The following is a 12,449-nucleotide window of genomic DNA, read 5'->3' on the forward strand; positions in this document are numbered from 1 at the left end:
TATAGTGTGTGGTACCCCTCACCTGCATGGTGATACACTACAAGCAAAGACTCATTGGGCGTACAGTCTCGTCAAAGAACTTCTCACTCCAAAAGGAGTCTCACTATATTCCCCTGCTACTGGAAGCAGGACAGCCTTGGTGCTCCGGGAGTTCCTGAACAAGGAGTCCTCCAGTAAATCCAAGACTATTTTACGAGGGCTCCTGCAGTTCCCAAGGCTGCGCTACAACCGAAAATAAACAAGAGAAATATTGGACTACTCTGGGGCGAGAAGTTCCTCGGAGAGACGCTGCAATACTGCCTTTAGTCAAATAAAGAGGACAAAGCTCGGCAGAAGATGGCTTTTCACTTGTAGTTTAAACGAAAGCAGGCAGAGTCCGGTAACAGCCATATATATATATATATATATATATATATATATATATATATATATATATATATATATATATATAGGCAGTTTATTAAAGTATCGACCTAACCACTCCACTCCAAGAAGTATCTATATGCGTATAGTGTGTGTGTGTGTGTGTGTGTGTGTGTGTGTGTGTGTGTGTGTGTGTGTGTGTGTTAAAATTCACATGTATTCCCCTCGGTGATTCACCATGCTGCGTTGCTGCTACTTTGGTCATGCAGACTGATGGGGGTTCTTTGCAGCTCACAGGCCTAAGTAGGCATCTCCAGTCCGGCTACAGCAGCTGCACATTTCGTAGGGTAGGCCTATGTACATCCAGTGGGGTTTGTGGCATCTCTTCACCTGGAAATACAACTACTTTTCTATTGCTTGCAAGTCGTGTGGTGAACAGCCCCGGGCTTAACTTGTCCTAGGGTTCTATTCTAGCGTGCTTAAGGTAGATTTTGATGCAGATGTTATCTTAAGACCCTTACATCCGAAATCACGCCAGTGAAAAGGGAATTTGTGCGTAAAATGGGGCCCTGTACTCCATTCATTTCCATGAGAGAAGGTATGTGTCTACACATGTAAATGCGCCCAGGATAAGAATCAAGACATTTCGTTCACTCCCTGGAATATTCGTAATTGTACACGCCTATATAAATTTCCCTTTAAAAGCAAATTGTATGTCCTTCTTATATATATATATATATATATATATATATATATATATATATATATATATATATATGCATTGGGATCAATGTAACGTTATGTGGCCGGGGTCAAACCACACACCACAATGCTTAGCGACCAGGGGCACTTGATTGGCATGAGACATTGGCGAAGAACTGCTGTGCTGCAGACCCAGGGTTTGGTGAAGTGGGCGGGAGACGTGCACCAACGAACAGGGTGACCTGGGTGCCCCAACCTCCCAACATGGACAATGGAGATGCCACCGGAAGGGTGAAGGAACACAGGTAGACTACTAAGCAAATACAAAGTGATGCTCCGAAATAAGATCACGGTGAAATGCACACACACACACAATATATATATATATATATATATATATATATATATATATATATATATATATATATATATATTATCCCTGGGGATAGGGGATTAAGAATACTTCCCACGTATTCCCTGCGTGTCGTAGAAGGCGACTAAAAGGGGAGGGAGCGGGGGGCTGGAAATCCTCCCCCTCTCGTTTTTTTTTTTTTTTTTCATTTTCCAAAAGAAGGAACAGAGGGGGCCAGGTGAGGATATTCCAAAAAAGGCCCAGTCCTCTGTTCTTAACGCTACCTCGCTAACGCGGGAAATGGCGAATAGTTTAAAAGAAAAGAATATATATATATATATATATATATATATATATATATATATATATATATATATATATATATATTGTGTTCTGAATGCTGCCAAGTCCTCGTTTATTCAACAAATGGGTGTTGTATAATTGTACGATCAGAGTTTCCGAATCTCATCAAAACTAAATAACTATGTGTATTTATGATTCACAAACGGTTTAATCTATTTTCGATACTGGGAAATATAAAGAAAATCTGAGACGGAGCAATAAATTGTTTCATATATATATATATATATATATATATATATATATATATATATATATATATATATATAATATATATGTGTGTGTGTGTGTGTGTGTGTGTGTGTGTATATATATAAAATGATCCTTATTCATAATTCCCTCAACATCAATTTCTGTACTAGAATCTAGGTGTTATATAGGACCTTTCTCTAATGACTCTTGCAGCCCAAGGTTGCACAACTTCCAGTGGCAGGGAAATGTACACTCCATTGGAGTGAAAAGTTCTTTGACGACTCTGTACTCCCATTGATACAGCCTTGTCAAAGTTACTTTTCACTCTCGAAATTACCTCAAGCATACGGAGTCCGGCAATATATATATATATATATATATATATATATATATATATATATATATATATATATATATATTAAATAAAAACTTGAATTCACGGGCATATTTGCAGGTGGGAGAGCTAGGAGTAATGGTTGTGAGGTACTATGGCTGTAGAGGCTGAAGCAGCGCCCTCCTCCCCTCTCTCCACCAGCAAGCATGACCCCAGCCTCCTCCACCAGCGTTTAACTACTACTATGATCCGGCTAACTGGAATTATCGTGATCAATTCAATCATACGAGAATACTAATAAAGTAAAAGTGATTGGATGGTGTGTCATGTGTGTGTGTGTGTCATGTGTGGTGGTGATAATAAAGTGGTAGAAGAGAGAGAATGGGGGGGGGGGATGGAGGGGGGTCAGTCACCTCGCCAGCAGCAGTAACTCCCAACATCCCGCGCAATAGCCCACCAACCAGCCAGGCCCGCCCGCCCACTATCAGGCGTGATGATGGGAGGGCGTGGTTGTGCAGCCTCTCACATGTGTTGCACAAGCCAAACAAACCTAGCTAGTAGGCCTAATATAGATCGCGGGAGGGGTTTGGAGGCGCATGGTGCCAGCCCCAGGCCCTGTGACCGGGCCCGGCCCTTGGCCAACAATTGGGGCGGCACCTATCCTGCCCTCCCGCCCACCAAAACGCCCGTGCCACACAAAACCAATCACGCCCCGACGCAGAAATATAAAATAACGCGTTTCCCTTCAGTAGTAACGAGTTGTGTGTTGTAGAAAATAGATGGCGGAGGTTGGGGGTGGCCGTACCCAGGGCCGCGCCCCGCCACAATGGCGCCCACGCATGAAGGCCACCCACCTGGCACCCGGGCCATCCTCCATCTGGCCCACGGCTTGCTACCTACCATGTAGTTCGCTGGACAAGAACCGGGGGCTTCCTGCCACCCATTCACAAGGGAAGGCGGGACATGCTCGTCCTCCTGAAGCAGAGTAAGAACAGCAAAAGCAGCAGCAGCAGCAAGGGACGGGTGGGCAGCCAACACCCATCCCGCCGCCCACGCCCACACCGCTAATGCCTGCCGCCTCCTGGCCCCTGCTGAGGCTTCACGGATCACGACGACCATGCTGGCCAGGATGGTTGTGCACCAGCTTATGACAGGTGGTTGAGGCCGGGTCAATGGTCACCACATGCTCACTGCATCACTGCACACACCCACTGGCGGCGCCAACATGGCAGCACCACAACACCACATGGCCTCACTCGAAACCTCGCGCAATTCTTCACTAGTAACACCTACATCACAGCGCACACCCTTAACCACCTTCCACGCCCGCAATACCGCCCTTACTACTGCGTCCCAAGCCCATCAGGCAGGATGGGCGTGCGGGCGTGGTGAGGGGAGGTGTATGCGCCATGGTAGGACGGAGAGTTAGCGCGCCACTACGCGGGGCGGCGGACTGGCGCGCACACACACACTCTGAATGAGCGTGGGGCTCCTCAGCCACCGCCAGGCCCCCGCCGCCGACTCCCAACACTCCCGCTAACTTGGACCCACGCCGCCGACTCCTCCGCCCTACACTACCTCTAACTGCTCGACCAAAGCTCTCTCGTACACTCCTCTCTACGCTACCTTCACCATCTCGTCCCCCTACTTCTGCCACCACCACCGCCACCACACTCCTTGAACAACGGTATTCCGTCACATGCTGTCCACTCCCTACGTACCATCCCATCACAGGCATCTCTCATCACTACCACTGCCCACCTCCAACCTACAAGCCTCCTCCTATACCCGTAAAGAGGGACCAACCCGAATATTTTATAAACACCATCAATCTCCAACACGCCGCGATACGCCCTCGTATAACTCCATAGTTTTAATTCGGAAACGCATTCTCCAGCTCAATAGCTTGTAATTATATCTGCATTTAAACTTCCCGTATACACACACACACTGCAACGCTACACACTTGGGCCCCCGACCCCCGACAGATGAGCCACTGACTGGAAGAACATATAATACTGAAGTAACGCCGGCGGTAAGGCGGTGGGGATGTGCAGACGATGGTAAGGCTAGTGTGGTGTGGGGCCGCTGTGTGTGTGAGGCAGGTGTGATCGGTGTGGTGGAGGATGTGTGGTACGAGGTGTGGTTGGAGGTTTAGCAAGCACTACCTCTCTCAGCACTTTCCTATAGCATCTGTCCACAACCTCTGCTTAAGCCTCCCACACCTCCTGTGGAGACGATGGCAAGGAGTGCACACAGAGAGACAGGTAGATATAGAAACAGGGAAAAAAAAAGCACAGAGATCAAAGGGAAAGAGAGAGAGAGAGAGAGAGAGAGAGAGAGAGAGAGAGAGAGAGAGAGAGAGAGAGAGAGAGAGAGAGAGGGGGGCATTCAGAGCATAAGAGAAAAATGTAGGAACAAAGTGAAGAGTATCATATATGCATATATGTATACATTGTGTGTGCGCTGAACGCTGCCTGCATTTGCTTACTCCACGAATGAAATGTGGACGAAAAGGAGTACGATGTCGTGATTTACCATCTTGGTCATAAGGGGAAGAAACGGGGGATTAAATAAATCAATCAATTCATAACTCCTCACGCGTTTGCAGGTCTAACTCTTAAAGAGAGTAAAGGAAAAGGGGAAAGAAAAAAGGAAAGCACGACAGTTCCACGGCTTCCATGTTAGAAAAACGGGAATGTATCATCATAACGGTCGATCCTCGTGTGGCTGGTCTCCTCAGAGAAACTAGAAGCTGCTGCCATACGCGAGTCACAGTGGCATGGGACACCTGCAGACAGCTCACGAAAACGGTGGCCGAAATAGTACCGGCGGAATAAGGAGAGTGGAGCAACCTCACGGTGGACAGAGAGAGGGTTTGGCTTGGAATGCAAAATCAATCCATTGGGAGGACTCTGAGTCCACTCTGCCTGATATTCAGGTGGAGAAAGTTCTACGCTATCCACAAATGCGTGGGGTAAACTGGGTCGAATAAGATGTGCTTTGCTTTAGCGCTTTCGTGTATTTCAGTACATCTTCAGAATGCATCATATATATGCTGCATATATATCATATATATATGCTGTGTAGGTATGTATATTTGCGTGTGTGGACGTATGTATATACATGTGTATGGGGGTGGGTTGGGCCATTTCTTTCGTCTGTTTCCTTGCGCTACCTCGCAAACGCGGGGAACAGCGAAAAAAAAAAAAAAAAAAAAAAAAATATATATATATATATATATATATATATATATATATATATATATATATATATATATATGTGTGTGTGTGTGTGTGTGTGTGTGTGTGTGAAATAGCTGCTCACAGTCGTAGTCATTCTGGCATTTACAAAACATTCCCAGCTTCTGGAAAGCAAATTTTGCAACTGCTGCCTATGTTGAGTTTCCAGAACACAGTGGAGGATATTGCTATATCCGACACGTTTATTTTACAGCAAAGATGAACTATGCTGTTCTGAAACTGACTAGAGGGGAAAGAGTGACAATTAAAAGAGAACGATTCATTAATAGCTGAGAGAGAGAGAGAGAGAGAGAGAGAGAGAGAGAGAGAGAGAGAGAGAGAGAGAGAGAGAGAGAGAGAGAGAGAGAGACGAATATTAATCAATACGAGAGAGAGAACGAGTATCAATCAATACGAGAAACATCGAATATTAAGCACTACAAGAAAGAAGGCGAGTATTAATCACTACGAGAGAGAGAGAGAGAGAGAGAGAGAGAGAGAGAGAGAGAGAGAGAGAGAGAGAGAGAGAGAGAGAGAGAGAGAACAACACTGACGGAGACTGCAGATGGCAAGAACACGAAAGTGAGTGCAAGTCGCTCCATTGGTGACTACACCGACGGGACGGCCGCAAGAGAGGACGTAACGCAGGAGGGGAACAGCCCACCACCACAAACCACAGGAAGAAACTCTGGAAAGAACAGAACCATGCCCAACATCCTGGCAGGAGCTTCGACGTCGGAGGGGCCACCCCAAGTGACGCAAGATCCACCGAAAATCTCTAACAAGGGAGGAGGACCAGAGATGAATTACATGAGAGAGAAGTCCTTTTGCCCCAGACAATTGGTTTTTAAGTCATCGAGAAAGTGATAGTCGAGAGAGGCAGAAGACTGAAGACGTGAGGTATGGGTGGAGAGCGACAGTTGGAAGGGTTCGAGCGGTCTCCCTTCTCAGGAATGAGCCGCCCCAAGGCGTGCTTTCAAGAGGTAGGGTTTGGAATTCTGAGACATGGACGAAATGGGCAAGTACGAGTTCAGAAACCCAAATTGGGACTGGAAGAGGTGTGTCCTCATTAAAGCTGGGAAAGCACACGGATGGCCCAGTGTGTCGGAGGAGTTGTTATGACTGTCAGGAACTCGTAATGCGTTGAATCATTTGCTCAAGATCGTTTGGTATGGGGGAAAAAGAGGAGAGGGCCTCAGCTCTACCGGAACCATCCCAAACACATCTTATCCACTTCCTGTGGTATACACTGAAAATCCTTGCTTGGAGGCTTTCCGCAAAATGGACGTGTAGGGACCAATGTTTGTGGCATGAGGTCGACTGGCCAGAGAAATGGTTGCACAGGGTGTGACGTTATCAAACCGGTTGTGACGGCTACAGATCATAATGATCGATAGTATAATGGACAGAAGCTGATACAGTGATACATCATTTACATGACACAGCAGTAGGGTCAAAAGACCTACAGAATCACTTCCTTTAAAGAACGAGTGTCGGAAGAGGAAACCGAAGAAGTTACACGTACTCTATCACATCGATGGATACAAGATGAAATCCTGCAGGCTTCACTGGGGTGGGGAAGATGGTTCAGTACGGCCGCAGGTGTGGGGCGTGTGGGGTGGGAGAGCCGCAGCAGCGATGGGGGAGAGTCACTCTCCCCCGGCACCTCCCGGGCTATACCGTAAATCTTTCAACAACTCGGCCATAAAATGGGGAAAAGCTGATCGAGGGAAGAAGGCGAAGGTGCCGTACTTCAGCAGCGTTACATCAAGGCTTGTGCCGACTAACCCTCCTCTTGTCTTCATGTTATCGTACAGGAAGGTCCTGGGGTGTCGCATTCTGGGGTAGGGCAAGTGTGCGCGCGTTTTTAGAATGGTGGAGACTGGACCACACAGTTCAACATGAGACATATGCTTCGTACGACAGGAGAGGAAGTATCCAATTTATGTGTGTAATCTGCAGAGGTCGTCCTTCATGAGCCAGTCTCCAGTGACTAAACTTTTGCCTAACTCTTCTACGATAACACACACACACACACACACACACACACACACACACACACACACACACACACAGAGGCAACGCTGAACCACACCTTCGCTACGCACCAGAGCTACATGGGAGAAGGTTAGATTTACACACAACGCATGATGGTGTTCGACAAGGTTATCTTCTGCAGGACTGCACTATTATTCCAAAACCCTAATCTCTATATAGATGGAGAGACGGGAGAGTGCAGCAGAAGGCGAGGCGCCTCCCTATACACCCCACCATTCTCTCTAGCACATGAGCCCGAGGGGATATGATGGCTATGGAGGAACATCACATTGTACGGGGTGTGTAGACATGGAAATTCTAAAGGAAAGGAAAACCGGATTATGTATTCAGCTCCACTGAAAGCCGCCATATATATATATATATATATATTTTTTTTTTTTTTCATACTATTCGCCATTTCCCGCTACAGCGAGGTAGCGTTAAGAACAGAGGACTGGGCCTTTGAGGGAATATCCTCACCTGGCCCCCTTCTCTGTTCCTTCTTTTGGAAAATTAAAAAAAAACGAGAGGGAAGGATTATATATATATATATATATATATATATATATATATATATATATATATATATATATATATATATATATATACTCATACATATTGACCATTTCCCGCGTTTGCGAGGTAGCGCTAAGAACAGACACCTGAGCCTTAGAGGGAATATCCTCACTTGGCCCCCGTCTCTGTTCCTTCTTATGGAAAAATAAAAACGAGAGGGGATTTCCAGCCCTCCGCTCCCTCTTCTTTTAGTCGCCTTCTACAACACGCAGGGAATACGTGGGAAGTATTCTTTCTCCCCTATCCCCAGGGATAATATATATATATATATATATATATATATATATATATATATATATATATATATATATATATATATATATATATATATATATAATATATATATATAAAATCCCCTTTAAGTTGATAGGACAATCCTTGGGTATGTAGTATGACGACCTACCCTTTGCTCTCTCTCACCTTTAAAAAGGTCTGGTGAGAGACGAAGGCCATCACACCCAAGGGTCGTACCGTCGTGTTCTCAGGATCGTAACGCCGCGTTCGCTGGTGTTCGAAGGACCTGGCATAGCATCATCATGTGTTCGTCGGCTTTAAGAAAGCAAAACCCTGATCTATCGCAAGGGAGTCTTGCTTTTTTTCTCCCTTTCCCCTGACGTTCATGGAAGCCACAATGTAACCCTGACCTACCGCACGTCAGCTGTGGTCCTCCCCTCGTTGCTATGAGCCCCGACATGTCACCACACGGCATTCATCTCTCGGCTGCGCCGCTTCTCGCTACACCGGTCACCCCTGGGGTCATAATCATACGGACCTCCTCGCGAGTCGCATCAATTGAACTGCTTTCGACCTTATATTCTGTACACCAAGCTGACTACGACGCAGTCTTAAAGACTTTCCCTAGCTGAAGTAGGAGGCTTGTGGCAATCAGGTCTTGTCTACATAGCAAGCAAAAATCGCAACCAACTTGGCAAATGACTGGTCTACGAGAGCGCCGGCCGACGCGCTCATCGAACACCCACGTCCTGGAGTTCGCCGTGGGCACCTTCGTTAGGGTGAGAACTCAGTGCACAGATCTACCCCTAGCGACCATCCTCTTACTTGCTGGCCGTCCACAGGCACAGACAGGCCCCAGGAGACCACCTTCCCCTCCCATTTAAGACGGTGCGGTGTCTTGGGGATCACTCGCTCTCTAACTTCATACGTAATGTTACTTGAGGGGCAGCTCACACCTTTCCTACGAAATATCTACGCCAGTATAATCTATACAACGTGGTGTTGCTTCACACCTATTTTCCGACCGGGTGATGTGCCTAAGAGAGTGCTGGGGAGGGAAGGAGACTCCTGCTTTACTATACTGTCTCTAACAATGGGTAAGGAGGAGCCTTCTTCCGCTTTACTGTCCCCATCTACAGTGGTAGGTGGGGTGATGCCTTCTGCCTTATTATCCTCTCCCCATCTATAATGTTGGATGGATAGGGGCTTTCTGCTCTACTATCCCGTCTCCGTCTATAATGGTGGATGAAGAGGAGCCTTCTCTTACTATCCTGTCTCTATCTACTTAGTTTAGGAATGAAGGATCCTATCACCTATCCTCTGGCAGATATCCTCGCCTGGCATCATCAGGTCTCGCGATGTCCCATCTATTACTACTAAGGCTTGTTTACCTGGAGCGCTGTGTGCGCCCTGGGTACCGCGGGACGACGCCACAGGGTCTGCCCCCACCACTAGCGAGGTGACCAAAGCCTCCGCGGGAACCGGTAAACATCATCGGTCTTTTCGTGACACAAAAGGCACCGTGCGGAGGATGTGACTGTGACCAGGAAGTGACGGATATAACAACAATCTGTTGATAAAGACCTTCACCTACATTCCATGCGACTTCTTCAGGAGCGCCCGACGACTGCGCAAGACCTCCCCGCCTGTAACCCGCACAGCGACATAGCTTTATGAAAGGGGCTTGCATTTGCAGAGGCGTTACAAGTAATGTTGTGATTCGAGAGGAGAATCGTCCGCGTTCATAGCCACAGCAGGAGAGCGTTGGTGCCATCGTAGAGAGCTTCACCGAGCGCCGTCACGGCCATCACTCCAGCACGATGGCGCATCCCCGGCCTGCACATCTCCAGCCCTCACCCATCCTCCTGACCTACGTCGACACACTACCACCTCCCACACTGCCTTCTCTCAACGTGCAATACTGCCTCATGACCACATACATCATCATCATGATGCACTGCGGCTTCATGACCACATACATCAACATGCAGTGTGGCCTCTTGAAGAAAAAGAAGAGCGTCATGCATTGTACCACATGTACAGCTTGACAGGAATGAGAGGGTCACAAAGGCATGTACAGCTTAACGGGAACACATGCAAAGCTTGACCGAAGTTAGAGGATAAAGAACGTATGCGCAACTTCACAGGAATGAGGAGGTAAAGAACACATGCACAGCCTGACGAAGGGAGAGACAGTGTCAAGCTTGGGGGGATGTGGCAGGAGTGGCGGGGGCCCGGTGGATGGCACTCATGTTTCCCATGCCAATACTGGCCAATAATTACCCAGCAGTTATGAGGTGGGCGGTGTGTGCGGCCGCCACCAACCCACTCCGGCTCCCTCCACCACCACCACCATCACTCCGCCGATACACTCGCCCTATCTCCGTCTGTGTCTCAGATTCATGTCTCCTGGTCTTAAGCATTCTTGATGACGAGATATGTGGAAGGAGCAAATCTAACACTGCCATTTCAGTTCTCGCATCTGCCGTCTAATTTGAGACGATCTTCCGTGAGAGCATATTTCAGCTATCCTAAATCATTAACAACACGATGATAAACACGAGATAACAGGAAATGCGGAGGTGTATGTCCAAAACCCTTATTACACACAAACGCACCCATCCTGACTATTGTGACCCACCTACCATCTGGGAATCGCTCGTCCCCGCCTTGCAGTTTTGCCACCCAAAAACCACACCCCCGACCTGGTGTATACCGCTACGAGGAGAGGGCCCCCATCCCAGCGACGGTGAGCATTACCAACGGTGCCCACACACACACACACACACACACTCTTCAGCAAGAGCAACAGCAAGACTCGGGTTTTCAGCGTCACGTTTCCAGTGGTACATAATATCCGCCGCACCCAACTGTTCGCCAGGAAGGGAGCATGGCCAACCACCGCCATCTTGGACCATCCTCCAGGAGCACACACACACACACACACACACACACACACACACACACACACACCAGGCTCCTCGGCCGAACTTTAATCGCCTAAATATTGAGATGAAGTTTGCCAACCTTTAAATCAAGACTAGGTGGGAGGGGAGGGAGCTCCAGAGCTTCCAGGATGTTGAACTAAACCTACCCCTCCCCCTTCCCTCTCTCCCTCCCACCTTACATACACCCACTCCTCTCCCTTCTCCCTCCCTCACACATACACTCACACCTTCGCAACTTTACTTTCCCGATATTCCTTCCTTCATGTTTTTCTTTCTTTTCAAATAGTTTCCTGCCTACCTATCAACCTATCTCTCTCTCTCTCTCTCTCTCTCTCTCTCTCTCTCTCTCTCTCTCTCTCTCTCTCTCTCTCTCCATCAACGATCGTACCGTCCAACCTTAAAGATCGCACCGTGGCGCTCAAGGGTCAGAAACGTGGTGCTTTAAGGGTCGTACCGTCCAACTCACAGACCGAACCATGGTCCTTTAAGCACTGTACCATCCAGATCAAGGATCGTACCGTCTAACCTCAAGGATCGTACCGTCTAACCTCAAGGATCGTACCGTCTAACCTCAAGGATCGTACCGTCTAAACTCAAGGATCGTACCGTCTAACCTCAAGGATCGTACCGTCTAACCTCAAGGATCGTACCGTCTAACCTCAAGGATCGTAAAGTCTAACCTCAAGGATCGATCCTTTTTTTCCTCTCTCTCTCTCTCTCTCTCTCTCTCTCTCTCTCTCTCTCTCTCTCTCTCTCTCTCTCTCTCTCTCTCTCCAGAATTATCACCAAAGACCTGTCCAGGTGGGCATTCCAGGGGAGGTAACAGGGAGCGGCACTAATGCCGACAACGTTCACCCTCGGCCAGACACAGCTCGGGCACCCCTACACCCCCGAGGCCCAAAGGGTTTGAGTTGGAAATAATGTGTCATGGCGGGCGGCGCCCCCCCCCCCCCCCAACCCCTACTTCCTCCGAGGCAGAGAAGGAGGAGGAGGGAGGGAGGGAGGGGTGGGTAGATCAGACGGTTCTCCCCTCCTCCTCCTCCCTCACTCCAGGTGCTGCCCCCCCCCCCCCCTCCCCCTTACACCTGGCCCGTACGTCACCTCTCACA

The 12,449-nt window shown here is 48.0% G+C and overlaps 1 protein-coding gene across 2 annotated transcripts in view; it reads right to left on the reverse strand.

Annotated features, from left to right (window-relative positions):
- LOC139748203 (serine/threonine-protein phosphatase 4 regulatory subunit 1-like) overlaps nt 1-12,449 on the reverse strand; it is a 360,191-nt gene that overhangs the window by 264,934 nt on the left and 82,808 nt on the right. Inside the window, exon 1 of one of the 2 annotated variants that reach the window (XM_071661027.1) lies at nt 3,204-3,816. The exons of the other annotated variant lie outside the window; for it this stretch is intronic. The gene's annotated coding sequence lies outside the window, so the exon portion shown is untranslated. Of the gene's footprint in view, nt 1-3,203; nt 3,817-12,449 lie in introns of those variants that run through there. 2 annotated transcript variants of the gene reach the window in all.

This window comes from Panulirus ornatus, chromosome 73, assembly GCF_036320965.1.
Source record: "Panulirus ornatus isolate Po-2019 chromosome 73, ASM3632096v1, whole genome shotgun sequence".
NCBI lineage: Eukaryota > Metazoa > Arthropoda > Malacostraca > Decapoda > Palinuridae > Panulirus > Panulirus ornatus.